The sequence below is a fragment of the Drosophila navojoa genome, chromosome 2 (assembly GCF_054131105.1).
Source record: "Drosophila navojoa isolate 15081-1374.11 chromosome 2, UAZ_NAV_1.0, whole genome shotgun sequence".
Lineage (NCBI taxonomy): Eukaryota > Metazoa > Arthropoda > Insecta > Diptera > Drosophilidae > Drosophila > Drosophila navojoa.
Genome location: NC_142890.1, coordinates 2,229,869 through 2,245,174, shown reverse-complemented (window position 1 = coordinate 2,245,174; position 15,306 = coordinate 2,229,869).

Here is a 15,306-nt window from a genome sequence, read left to right as displayed (position 1 = left end):
GAGCAGGCCCATTTTTATAGATTTCTATGACTGTGCCCTGGCTGAACGGAAAGCAAAACACCTGTGAAACCTTAGCCATAGCATATGAACAAACACTTTTTATATTCCCAACTGACATTTCGCATTGAAGGCTATATAGAAAACTAGCTTTAGACTTGTATTACCTTTTGTTGTTTTAGAAAACAGATCAGGGAATTGCTCAACGTTTGCAGAAATGTGTGGCTGAACGAATATTCTTGGCTTTTACTAGTTCAGTCTCAGTTCTTCCACTCTCAGTTCTTCCACTCTCAGTGACAAATACATCATAAGCAATTGAAGGATTCATATCACACCCATGTTCAACCTTGGAAAATGTCAACATATACATACATATATTTGTAAGTGCTTAGCCTACAACTACTGCAACCAAGGCATGTCAACAAGCTGAAAACGTGTGCTAATAATATTATTATTTTTAGTATTATTATTTATTTAATATGAATGTTAATGCCAGATCCCATTAACAAGAATTGTTCCTCCCGCGCCATACAATGTTATGCTATTAACAGCACTCTGTTAATAACATAACCTTAGTTCTCCTACTGGTTCACGGGAAACTGCGTCTCACACCCGCACACACTGGTCACTTGCCTCTCCTGGCCTATACTTACTTTGCTTACATACGAGCTGAACAGCTACCATCCTACGAATAAAGACTGGAAACTACACCCCGGTCTTTGTACTTATCGGCGACGCCATCACTACAACAATGAATATTAGTATTATATTATCGTCTGCAAGCGCGTGTTAATATTATATAAATATTATTATTAATATATATTTTTCTTATGAATCTCAATATATTACTACCATCAAAACAAAGCTATAAACTTGAGCTCGTAATTTTAGTACTTTTAGTATTTTTTAATTTTTTTTATATAAATATCAGTACTATATTACCATACGGGCGGAAATTTATATTATTTATATGAATAATAAATTCTTTGCAATTATAATTAACAATATTTCCTTATTATTTCACCAATATGTTTTTATGTTTCTCAAACTGTCAGCTGTATAATTTTTGGTACTTGCAGCACATCGAGTCCACTTATTTAATTGAAAATTTCACAAGCTCATGGAAATATGGATGTATAATCGTAATGAGCTGTCGCCGAGCAACGCAACAGCGCGCCGACCAAGACCAGAGCCAAAACCCAAAGCAAAATCAGAAGAAAAAAAAAACCAAAAATGAAAAACATAAATGAGGCAAAGATCTCGTTCATGTTTCATGTTTCAAGCCGCCTGACAGATGATCACTCTTAATGATGCTGCGAGCTACATCGCCGACGACGAGCACAGCACAGCCACAACTCTCATTATTTTTCAAGCATTTTTTATTTTTGGTTACTACAAGTTTTGGTGCACTTCACTCAATTTGGCAGATGCGTCAGCACTTGACCCGCGCCGGCTCAGAGCTCGAGCCCGAACTCAAAGTCGAACTCGAGCTCGAGCTCGAGCTCGGACTCGGACTCGGACTTGGCTGTGGATTTGGATTCGGACACGGACTCCATCTTCGACTGTGTCCCATGCTTGTTAAACGCCAAATTGAGTTGACGTTGACGTAATGCCGCGCCACTCGACCAGGTCTCACTTTTTTTTTGCCCGCTGATGAAGTGCAGCATCTGCGCTCGCTGTTGTCGGTCAATTAGCTGCGCATATCCCAAAGCCAGCCCAGGCACGGCCACAGCACAGCCGACACTGGGGAGGGGGTCGCATCGCATCTTTAATTGGCATAAGTTACGTCCACGAAGACAATTTGTTGAATGCCTCAAAAGTTCACAAGTGCAAGCTAACTACGAGCTTGTCAGCTTAATGCGGAGAAATATGTTTGTTGAAAGCTACCTGCACTTGAATATAAATATTTTAGTTAATATATTCCTTTATTGCTGCTGTTATAAATATAAGATCTTAAAATTTCAGCTGGAATTGTAATCTGGCAATGACTCTTATACTCTGTCGAGGAGCGAAACCAGTTGAGTGAGATATAAATTTGTCCATGAATCATTAAGAAGTCCAAATGCCTTTTCATATATTCTTAGAGTCCACTGTAGATTATTGATATTAAATATGCTGATAATTATTATCTTACATTATCTATAATTAATAAACCTTGATAAGCATTTTCCTATTTAGAGCGACATTTCATGATATCTATGATATATTTAAAAACTATTTATAATACATTTTTAGCACAAATTCAAAAACGTTTAGTCCTTTACCGAGTAATATATAAGATAAAGTATCTATAAGATATTGTACCTACAAGATAGGGCACGCAAATGGAACATTTCATAATGTGTTTAGCTACTGCAATTTTAGCACAGATTGGATAACTGTCAAAATGTATCAGTATCTCTAAGGTGGAGTATATATATAGAGAGAATATCTATAAGATAAAGTACCTCATGATATCTAATAAGTGTAACCACTGAAATCCTGGCACAGATTCGAGAACTACTTACTTGTCTTTGTAGAGCAACTACAGGGCGAGCACCTAAAGTCAAATATATCTTCCTTGGATTGGTTAGGCAGCTCTAGATAGCGGCGCATCGAGTACTCCTCGAATCGGAAACTAGGCGAATGCTGCCAGATGCTGCAGAGTCTTTCCATTGAGCATCATATTTGAGTTTGTTAGTGGCTCTGATCTGGTTGTCCACTCATTGTCGCGGCCCAAATGCAGCACCACCCAGGCTACGCAGTGCGGTCAGTGGATAAGTGGCGCAAAGACAGAAAAAAAAGCAGGCGCTCCACAAAACGGTAGCCTTTTTGGAGCTAACAACAATGGAATTGTTGTCGTTCGTTTTGAAAAGCGAAAGAAATGGTGAAAATAGCAAAAGGCCAAATGCGGACTGACAAAGTGTGCATAGTATATATATAACTATAACTATCTGTGTGTGTGTGTGTGTCTATATAGTACGTATGTATATCGGTCGCTCTGTGTATGATAAATGGCATAGTTTAAAGCAAGTCAAATGCTGGCGATTGTCCAGCGTTGGCTTGTGGCGGCACAATGTAAATTTCCATGGTCTATTTTGGCCAGCCTTTTGGCCTTTAAGTAGTCCTTCTGTGAGCGCTGCCAGCCGTCTACTGGGCTAGGTCGCTGCATCTACAGCAGCAGCAGCAGCTGCCCCCGGTGCTGATTTATGAAAGGGTCTCATAATTTACCACAAATATGGACATAATTTCATATATAAATACTTTTTTTTCTTTCTTTGGAGGCTTTTACTTTTTGGTGCGCTAATGAAGCGGCCGGCGAAGACAAAACCCCGAAAAGAAACTGAAATAAGAGCGGACTGGCTCAGTGCTAATTTAAGTGTCCGCCCGATGGCCACTTGTTGCGCTCGTTGCTGGCCATCGTTTCCTAGCAATCAGCCAGAAAACGTGTCACTCCTCGACGGCACACTATAATCGACATTAAGCCAGTCGGCCAGCCAGCCAGCTAGCTAGTCAGCCGGTCGGTCGCCTTCAATGTGGAGCAATGTGTACAATCACGTCCGGCTGCATCCTGGCATGAGACGCTGCCCGCTGGCCCTCGCTGCACAGCCACGCTTCAATAAATGTCACTCCTCGAGCTTTGCATCTAAAAATTGATGACAATAATTTGTTGCATTTGCCCCAAGGGGGTGTGGCCAACCAGCTAGGCAGCCGGCCAGCCAGGCAGTCAGCCAACCAGGCTGGCAGTCAGGCCAACAAATTGTCTTGGCAGACAGTTGGCTCTAACTGTCCCTGGCAGCGTTGGCGTTCGAGTTGGACGCGACGCGATGCCCGCTGCCGTTTTTCGACACAATTTATACAAAGTGTCGCAGTTTTTGGCGCTTTGCATTTGTTGCTGACAGGCAGCAGGCAACATGCCCCGCCCTGCTGCACTTTGCAGCCAGCCAAAGCCAAAGCCGAAGCCGAAGCCAACAAAGCCAAAGAAATACAAAAATCAAACATAAATTTCGTCATTTTGTCGCAAGTCGTTTCGTATACGGTATACCCTAGCCGCAACAGGGTTTAGGTGGGGCCAGGCGCTGATTGCCAAGCGCTTGGGGAATTGTTTCATGCGAAGTAAAAACATTTAGCTAATTTATTTATTTACATGTTTTGTGCCATTGTTGTTGTTGTTGTTGTTATTGCTTTTTGTTTTTGTTGGCTACGCTTTGATTTGATTTCGATTGCATATTTTTCAAATTGATAAATTTATTGACTTTCCGGCCGACAAACAAATCACCTGCGATAACACAAACGAAACTCAATACAAATTATAATGGCCAATATGCTGCCACTGCCACTGCCACTGCCAGAGGCACTCTTAATGCGTTTGCCACTGCAACTGTTGCTGCCGCAGGCATTGGCACTGGCCGCTTGTAAATGGCATCAATTGCGACCTTTTGGCATTCTTACGGAAACATTTCGCTAATGAAACCGATACCTCAAGTGTCAAAGCTAGCCGAGACGTTGCTCCTGCCCGTTAGCAGAGCCACACTCACACTCACACACACACACATGTACACTCACACCTTGCCACATTCTAGACACAACTACTAACTTATGTTGGTCATAAAAATGTTAAGCGCACAACATTTGCCACATTGCCACCTCTTGGCCAAAATGAAATGGAGCACGCATGTGGCTCAGCTCCATGGCCGAGATAAATCCAACGAAATTGGATGCCACTGCCACAGTCGAGCCGAGTCCAGAAGGAGTGGCAACACGCAGCTGCAGCTCATTAGGAGACATCAAAATGTGTTCGCCTGGAAGACTTCATGACTCTGCTGCTCCATAAAATATGCTAACTTAGTTAGAGCCAAACTATATTAAATGCCTAGAAGAAAGCGGAAACTAGATCAGAGACAGTTCATAAAAAATAGAAGCAATGGAAAAGGTAGGAGCTGAACTAAAATATCTTAAAAAGGAGATATATCTTTGATATAGATCTAGGTATTGTCATAAGTCATTAAGTGTACCATTAAGTTGACCAAAGCGAATATAAAAGATTATATAGCTCGTCTTGACATAGATGTCTTTTGGATTAAATCATTAATAAATCATATATGCAGTTGTTTTTAGGAAAGTCGTAGTAGTAATAGTATTAATAGTATTATTAGCAGTGGTTGTAGTAGTGGTAGTAGCAGTAGAAGTAGTAGTAGTAATAGTAGTAGAAGTAGCAGTAGTAGTAATAGTAGTAGAAGTAGTAGTAGAAGTAGTAGAAGTAGCAGTAGTAATAATAGAAGTAGAAGTAATAGTAGCAGTAGTAGTAGTAGTAGTAGTAGTAATAGTAGTAGTAGTAGTAGTAGTAGTAGTAGTAGTAGTAGTACAGATTTGTCTTAAACTAAGTAACAATTGAACAATATCAGACAGACATTTCCTGTGATCTCTTCACATTGAGGTAGTAGTGTCTACAGCAGCTAGTTGTGTGGCTGATGGAGCCTTGACTGCTGATGAATACGTTAGCTGATTGATTGCTCATTTAATTATTTCATTACAAAACGAACACATCCAGTAATAATAATAATAATAAAATAATAACTATTTGTGAACAGACACACTTGAGGCGGCGGCGGTGGATGGATGGATGGATGAACTGTTGGATGCCAAAAAGCCACGTCAAGCCATCATTCAAAGCTGTTCCAATGGGCAATCACTAAACTTCTCTTTATGTTCAGACAATGGTCGAGTGTTTACGTGGGCGTGCAGCGAGCAACAGCAACAGCAACAACAACAACAACAACAACAACAACAGCAACAATGGCAACAACAGCAACATGTTAGTGAACATATAAACAACATGCGACGTGCGCTGGCTTGATGCCAATTTCGTGTGTGCCAAGCTGAGAGCCCAAAGCCAACCAACTTATGCACATAGACAAACAGACAGGCACACACACACATACACATACACAAATATAGAAACATTGGTCGGTCCATGTGAACGTGTTTAAACAAATACAATTTGCAATTATATGGCAAGCAAATCAAGTAGAAATCAGCATGCGATTTCCACCTGTGACCGGCGTCATAATTCGTGGCTGTGTTTTTGGTCATAAATCTAACGATTTACAATTATTTTCGTGCATACATACATACAGAGTCAGAGAGAGAGAGCGAAAGAGAGAGAGAGCGAGCGAAAAAGAGTTGAATGCATTTCGTGGCACAGCGGGCAGCTGCAATAACATGCACATGCACAGCAACAACGGAAAACAAAAAACAAATGCACCTAATGGCCATTATGGTCATTTCGTTATCACATGGCCAACACACACACACAGACACTAACACACTCACACACAACTAGGAAACACACCGATCAATGCGAGCTTGTCATAAATTTGCATAGATTTCGCAATGTTCAAACTGCTAAAATTATTTATGATGACGCTAACGAGCGACGACAGGTGGCGCTGTCTACGCACCAAAAGCGTCCCCTCTGCCGGCGTAACAGTGCGCACATCATTCGCTCGCTGATGCCATCCATCCATCCATCCGTCCGTCCATTTCATGCATCTATCTCGCTCGCACGCGCACTGATAACGCATGCAGTGCGTGGCAGCAAATTGATTTTATGGCGCCGCCCGTGCCACAGCCACAGGCATTGCGTGTGTGTGCGAGTGTGTGTGTGTGTGAGTGTGCAACTCATCCACATTATGCAAAAATAGACAAGTGAAAATGTACGTTAAGCGGCGACAACTGCGATATTCAGCCGCTGTTGCTGCTGCTGTCAGGGATTAGCGTGCAAATATATTAGTGTAGTTATGTGTATGTGTGTGTGGCTGTAAGTAATTAAAAGTGAAATTATTTGGCTTAGGGGTACCAACGAGTTAGCAACGAGCAAAGCTAACTGCACTGCGCTCCTTGATTGATGGATGAGTTTGAGTTTGTCATGCAAAATTTGCAGCATGCGCTGCCAGCCTGCCTTCAACTGCCTTCAAGTGCCTTCAACTGCCTCCAACTGTTGCACGTTGCACGTTGCACGCTGATGATGTTGTTGGTCGCGGAGCCGGCGAGCTAACGAGCGGCGCGTGGTCGTCGCTGTCGTTGTTATTGTCAATGCCTATTTTGTTGTTGTTTTTCTCTCTTTTGCCATAGATACATGTGTATGTACATATATAAATTCTGATATCATAAATATAAAGCTGTTTTTATTAAAAATTGCCAGCGAGGCCAGAGGCAAGGCAAGGCAGGGCGAGACGCACGCGGGCGCCGCATCGGCATGTGTGTGGCATATAAATTGCAGCCCGTTGGAATTTTAATGACAGCCTTTGGAAATTAATCTAACGCGACTGACACTGGGAGCTAGGCACTTGGCCGGGTATCCACCTCCAGCCGGAGCGCGACTCGCATCGATCTCCGCATAATATCGTTGTCAAACGAGTTTCAAAAGTGTCGCAGCTGTAGTTACGTTGCTGCAGTTGTTATTACGGTTGATTGTTAAGTGATTTGGCGTTTACTGGGCTATCTGGGCCCAGCAGATTGATCGCACAACCTCTCTATCTATCTCACTCACTCACTCTCTATACATACATACATATGTATATCTGTCTATCTTTGAAATGCCATTAAAATAAAGATGCCACTGCGGCTTTCACTTGCCGCGCCAATTTTGCGCAATTAATCGCATAGCTAGTCCGATCTGTGCCGCCTCCATCCCTGCCGCCGCCCCCGCCTGCGCAGCCGCTGCTCATTTGCATTTCGACTTAATTAAAACAGTGGGTGGCAACGTCTCAGGCAAACGTGTTGCTGCTGCTGCAGCTGGGCGGTGCTGCTGCTGGCCGTGTGGGCCGCAGTTGCTGCAGTTGCTTCGCTTTCTTTCATTTGCCAATTTCACTGCGTGCAACGGTTTTTGGGGGAAACGGCAGGTAAATTGAAATTTATGTGGAAATTCCATGGCACATCTGCCTGGCGTCTTCTTCCATTTAGATACTGGCTCATAATTTAGTTACGGAAATCTATCGGGGCTAAAACAGTGGCAACTGGGCGTGCCACTTGATTTGTGGCCATGAGAAAAGAGCTACTGCTCAAGCTAAGAGAACGAAAATGAAAATTTCAATCAAGCCGGCAAGCAATTAAACAGAAGTACACTGAGAAAAACAAGACTGCAAACCATGAATAGATGACCCCAGAAAATTTATACAATTTTCGCTAGCAATTAATTTGATTTGTTTTAGATTTAATGAATTAGTAAAATAAATTAAAAACGAGTTAAAATTCCTGCTTAGTTCTCCTCTAATAAACAATCATTTTAATGATCTATCATAATTTCTATATTGCCATAACTAAAATACAATTTAATATTCAAATAAATTATCTTTTATACCAATTTCTTATGGCACAGCTCTTAAAGAGTCTGCATTATTTTTCTCTAAGCCGAATATAATTTTCTAATTTACCTCCATTCAGCTTTTCTGAAAATTTCTTCTCCGAAAATAGAATAAAGAAACTTCAGAAATGGGTATTAATTAGCTGTAATCCAATGTGACAGTGAGTTATGAGACTGAACGTAATAAATTAAGCATCAATAATGCGACAATTGGCATACTTTCAATATCGAGCTCAAGCAGAGCGAATCGTGGAGTGGAGTTCACAATTTTTATTTCTCATTTTTGTTTTTTTCTTGTTGGTGTGGAACCAACGACGAAACCACAAAATGTTGTCAATTGATTTTATGCACCATTTCAATTGACCTGCTGTTGCTGTTGTTGTTGCTGTTGGTGCTGGGGAGTGCTTGGAGCAACGGTAGCTACAAGACTTCATATCAGAGAGTGCGCGGCCAGTGCAAAATGAAACGAATTAACAATTTGATGTAACTGTGATTTTTGGTGTGCACACGCCCTCAACAAAACGAATTCAAAAGAAATGCTTATCGTGCTTCACAGAAACCCAGCAACAACAGCAACAGCAACAGCAACAGCAACAGCATTGGCAATGGCAACAACAGCAACAGGCTAAACATGAAATTGAAAATGCCAAACGCTAAAAGACAACTAGGGGCCGTTCGACAATGTTGCCCATAGTAAAACTGTAACGAAACCCGATTGAACCCGCCATGGGTGGCTCGAGCTGCGAGCGAGACGGCAACATTGGCGGAACAGCAACAGCAATAGCAACAGCAACAACAGCTAGAGCAACAAAGCTCTGGACCGGGTGGACATGGACAATAACATGTACGAAAAATTTCATTGCTGGTGTGCTTTTTGCTCTATGCCTGGCCACGATTCGCAACAACGGCACAAATCTCTGCCCAAATATCGCTGGCGGGCGTTTTGACCATGGCGCATGCAGCTGCTGCGGGCCCAAAGCCAGGCCCAGCTACGGACATATCCTCAAGAGCAGCAACTGCAACAGCAACAATAGCAACAAACACAACGACAGCCAACGACAAAAGCCCGAAAAAAATAATTAATATGCCTCAAAAAAAAAAGGAAAACAGAAAAAAAGCAAAACAGAAACCGGGCAGCCTTTATGACAGGCGACAAGGGCAGGGTTCGCGGCAACATTCGATCGGGATGCAGCTGCAGTTGGACGCTGGCCGCTGGCCGCCGGCAGTGGCAGCAGTTTAACTAACGGCTTCTGTGCTTGTTGTGCTGCCGTTTCCGCATCTCGGTGTCGCCTCAGAATGTGCACGATTTTACTTCAGATTCAATTTCAAGTGCAGCAGCAGAAGCAGCAACAGCAGCAGCAGCATTAACAACAGCGCCAAGCGCCGCTATTAAGTCGACAACAACAACAAGCAATATGGCCCTAACTGAGCCAACCGAGCCGCCAGCGCCGTGTGCCTGTTTGCCACTGTCTGCCGCTTCTTGCCGAGATTTCTATCTTTGATCTCTTACTCCACATGGAGCAGCAGCAGCAGTGGAAGCAGCAGTGGCAGCAGCAGTGGCAGTGGCAGTGGCAGCGGCAGCTCCGCTTGCAGCTCAGGCTGTCTGCTTGTTAAATTGCTCATTTAAACCATAACGAAACGACTTGGATGGCTGGCTGCTTGGCTGGTTGGCTGGGCATGGCTTGGCCAGGCGCAGCATGTGCCGCCGGCTGCACTTCCTAGAACCGCGATCAGGCACTTGTTTGCCTGCCCCATTTGCTAGGGACACACTGGCTGCAATTTGCCCATCGGCAGTCATGCCATTGGCACTTTTAATTAGCATACAGCGGAAATTAGTTTGCCCACTTTATGTGACATCCGAAACAGCAGCAGCAGCAGCAGCAGCAGCAGCAGCAGCAGCAACAGCAGCAACAGCAGCAGCAGCAATAGTTGCATCGGCAGTGCCTACAATAGCCTCTCTCAAGCTGCTGCCTATGCCTGGACATAAATAATGATCTATGGCATTTATTGTTGACATTGCGTTAACGAGGCAACAACTGAGCAAATAACCAGCGACGCCTGACATCCACAATTATATGAGCAATGCCAATTTCTTGTTAAGGTTGACAGAAACAGTTATGAGCAAAGGTAAACGTTGACTATATAGAATATGCCGCAAACAGAAAGAATTGAGCAAAGGCGAAAACTTTCCTTCACTCATATCAAGAAAAAACTGTTTAAAGGGTGACCAAATAAAAGTCACTGGAAGAGAAAATTCAAACAATGTATTTTATATCCATATATATAGCCATATACTAGTCAAGGCGTATCACTCTATGAGCCAAGTTGACTTTGCTGGTGCCTCAATCATAGGGCATATTTGAAGGGCTTTTACAGCAATACCGTCTGGGTAGATGTGTTCTTCACTTTAAGTCAAAATATGCATATTAAACTCATAATTAGAATCGACTTCAAGGTCAACTCGCATACTAAAGATTTATTAAGCGAATGGCAAATCCTATTGAGTATTTCAGTAGCTTAATTAATGTTTCGAATAACTTAAAGAGCTAATGAAATATTTCTATCGATCTTAGTATTCAATGTATATTATATGGGCCCTTCACATCTAGGACTGAAACTAACTACTGAAACTAACTCTTAAAGATGCTGAGTAATATAAAATTTTTACCCTATAAAATGGACAAAAAGATATTCTATCTCCTTTTATCCGAATCAAGAATATTTTCACTATATATACTTAGGCACTTGCATACAACATCAATGTAGCCAAAAGCACTTTTACCTTATTTAAGATTATTTTTGATGATCTACAGATAAGAACAAATGAACGCACGGACGAACGGGTGGACAGAGCTTGGGTGTCTCAGCTCATTCTCTTTATTTAAAATTAGGCATATACATTTTGAGCTCTACCACGGCTGCCTCTGCCTGTTATATACATATAAATTATACCATTATACCCAGAATTATCAGTTTCAATGGATTCACAGAGCACATAACACCGTCCAAGTTTTCTCATATTAAATTATCTCGCCATAATTATATACCAGAAATAGAACTTGGCCAATCGAAAATGAAACTCTTCGAATCGCATTTGAATCTAAATACCCCAATCACATTTAAATCGAAATTCAAATTACTATGAGGTAGCTAAATGGAGCAGCAGAAAATCTGTAATCTATAGCTAAATAATAATTTCGCATAGAAATTGAATAAAATCGAGCCGTAAACGTGGTCAAGCCGCCAAATTGATGTCACAAAACCAAATCATAAATCAGGCAAATTATAGTTATTATTGCATGCCATATGAATACATATGCAGCTATATAAAGAGATATCTGTAGACAAGAGCTCGTAGAACAAGCGCCGCTGCCAAAATAAAAAATGGGAAAAAAACTGAAGAAAAAAAATATCTTGCTTAGAAAAAGGTCATAAATCTTGGCTTGGCAATGCTGTGGCCGGCAGCAATCGGCATCGGTATAGGTATCGGCATCAGCATCGGCATCGGCATCGGCATTGGCCTAGGCATAGGCATCGTCCATGCTTGACTGGACAATCATAATAATCACAGTCACAACGGGCTGGCCACTCGCTACAGCAGCAGCAGCAGCGGCAGCGGCAGCGGCAGCAACAACTGACAACAGGCAACAAAAGCTACTTACTATGTCTATGTCAAGCCGATATGCGACTGATAAAAACCTGTGCAGAAAACAATCAGATATAGAAATACACTAACTGAGAGCGGGCTATAAAAGCTAGCGCAACAATTGGCAAAGATGCGCCAAAAAACTTGAGTTTTTCTTAAGCAAAACGAAATATTTTTCGATTAGGTAAATGCTCTATAAATACCTATATAAATATTATATAGATTACAAACCCTGTAAAGGCCTTTACTCAAGCATTTAACAGCCTTTGGGCATCAGCAAGCGTATTCGAGCTTCGTTCATATTCAGTTTCCTCTTTTCCGGCTTGTTATTCATTGTTTTTGTTGTGTGTCTCTCTATATTTCTCCTGCAGCTAGCAAGAAAATTGACAATTGCGCACCTGCTTCATTTTCTTCTTCTCTTAGAAAGCGGCAACACTGCGACTGCAACTGCAACAGCAACAGCAGCAGCAGCAACAATGCCGCAGCGGTTGCCTGTTTAATGGCACTTAACGGTCAACATGCTCACTGTGTAGCAGTAAACTTTGTGCTTATAGCAAAAAAACTTTCCAAAAACAAACAAAAAAAATAAGCAAAAATAAAACTGAAAAGAAAGAGAAAAATCTTGCGCAAATATATGCCTATATTTAGCTATGCAGCTCATATTGTACTTGGACCTTCGATGTGAGGCACCTTGCATTTGCATAAGAAAGCCACAATCCAAATATTTCCATATGCATGCATTTACATATGAAACAGTGTATGAGCAGTATTTAATAAAATGCAGCAATGCTCTAATTGTATGTTAATCGGGCGAGCAGCCAAATAAATCTGGGCTGGAGACAACGATCCAAATTGAATTATGAGCAGGATCTGGGTTGCAGCAGCAGCCCACTTGGGGCGGCATCCTTTGTTGATTTATTTTGAATTTGATTTTATTTATTTTGCTTTATTTCCTAGCTTTTTCATTAAAAAGTACTTTCAGGGTTCGGGCCAATTAAGCGAGCCAAGTCAGTGGCTGCTGCTGCTGCTGCTGTCGATGATGATGATGAAGTTGTTTTGATAAAGGCCCTGCCTTAGAAAACGTGCTCAATTTATCGAAATCGGTGCAGCATGCTGCATGCACTTTGCATGGCCTGCTGCCCAAGATAAACATCATAAATGCATTGAAATGTCATTGCCAATACAGTTGGCTATCAGTGCCGTCTACGCTATGAGATGGCCAAAACCAAAACCCAAACCAAACCAAAAATAAATAAATAGAAGCAGTGAAAGAAAGCGAGCCCATTGCCGATGGCGATAATAGCGAGTCGCTTAACTTGGCCAACAGTCGGGCAGGAGCAGCAAGTGCCGTTACTCCTTATGCAATTACGAGTACCTGCTATTGCCGCTGCTTAATTAGAAGCACATGGACAGACGAGGGCAGCTGCTCTCGAGCCACTCGGGCCTCAATTGTGCTCGTACCGCTGCAGTCTGCAGTCGAAGCCGCTTAGACAGATGATTATTTATCACCGTCGTGACTCGTGCGACAATGACGAGACGGTCAAAGCACCAAATGCCAGCCACACTGGCACACACACACACATGAGAAATAAAATATAAATAAAAATAAATATTTAAAATAAATAAATCAAGGTATAGTAAGAAAGTACTTAAGTTAATAAAAATAAAAATAATAATATATAATAAAATTATTTTAATTATTTGCAATTTTTTTAATATTCAATTTTCTAACCTCAACCACTGTGCATTTCTGGCCACATTCGTATTGGCAACATGTTGCCAAGCGGCTGCTCCCTGCATGTCAGAGCGTCCATTCGATCTCTGCCTTTGGGAGCGCCACATTTGGATGTTCTGTGAGAACTGCGAACTGAGCACTGAGAGCGGAGCAAGCAGCAGGCAGCGTTAGCCAAGTGTTAAGCACTACTTAAATGATATTTCATTTTAGTTAATAACTAGCACTCAGCTCGCAGCTCAGAGCTGGTCGAGCCGATTTCAGTTGTCAATTATAGCTGAAGTCATGCAGTTGCTCCCATTGGTAGGATCGTTGATTGTGCTAGCCCAAGGTCATAACTGGCCCAACGAACCGCTTTTTACATCGAGTAAGCTCCATTCAACTACAACTATTTACTTTAGTTTATTTGCACACAAATCCCTCATCTCATTTTGGGCGCATTGCAGTCCGCTGCTGGGCGATTGTCGATCCGGGTCATTGCAGAGGCAGCTACCGAATGTTTGGCTATGATCCCTACTCTGGCTATTGCATACCCTTTATATACACTGGCTGCGGCGGCAATCCGAATCGCTTTCAATCCGAAATCGAATGCATCAACAAGTGCAAGATGAGCAGCGGGGAGATGGAGTATGACAGCAGCTCCTCAAGCATGAGCCAGGGATCTGGCGATGACGTGCCAGAGCAATTAAACGTAGGAGAATCAAATGAGACCGGAAGTGGAAATAATTCAGATTCAGACTCCAATGAACCAATAATAACCGTCGACTACTATGACACGGTAGTAGCACCGCAACCAATTGAAGATTATGGGGATGATAATTATGTTCGTAGTGATAATAAATTATTAACAGATTAGCTGAAATGCTTTACTTGGATAGATCCATTGCATGCTTATCTGATATCGTTGAGACACTAAGAATAATTTTAGCTGTGTTTTATGTTGTGTTTTGATAAATTTAAATATTAATTGAAATTGAAATTGAATTGAAATTGAAAATAAATTAATTGAAATGGAAATTTACGTTCAAAGGGAAGAGAAGAGAGGAGTAGAGTGGAGGCATATGCTTGTCTTTGCGGATGTTGAGCTTGTCATAGACACAGCTCCAGGCTATAACAACAACAGCAACAACGGCAACAACAATTACAAGTTGCGTAGCCAATGCAGCGGAACTAAATCATTTACGCCTTAAACTGTGCGATCGAATGCCGACTCTGAGCCAGAATCGTATCGCACATTCTAATGTCTTTATTATGAGCAATGCAGAGCAAGAGCAATATATTGTTGCTGTTGCTGTTGCTGTTGTTGCTGCTGCACCCACTAACCAACATGACGTCAGGGGTGTGCCGCAGTCGTCGTCGTCGTCGTCGTCGGCTTGCTGCCTTTTAAGTGTGCCGTATGGTGAAATAAATACGAGCAACCCGTCCGTCCGTCCGTCCAGGGCTGGCTGCATAGCAGTTGACTTTAGCTGGCTTTGACAATTATTTATGGTAATAAAGAGAACCGCTAGCTCTGGCTCTAAGCTGCATCCAGCTACACGAATAGACATGCATCTGCAGGCAACCGAGCGTCAAGCCCATGTGTTACAA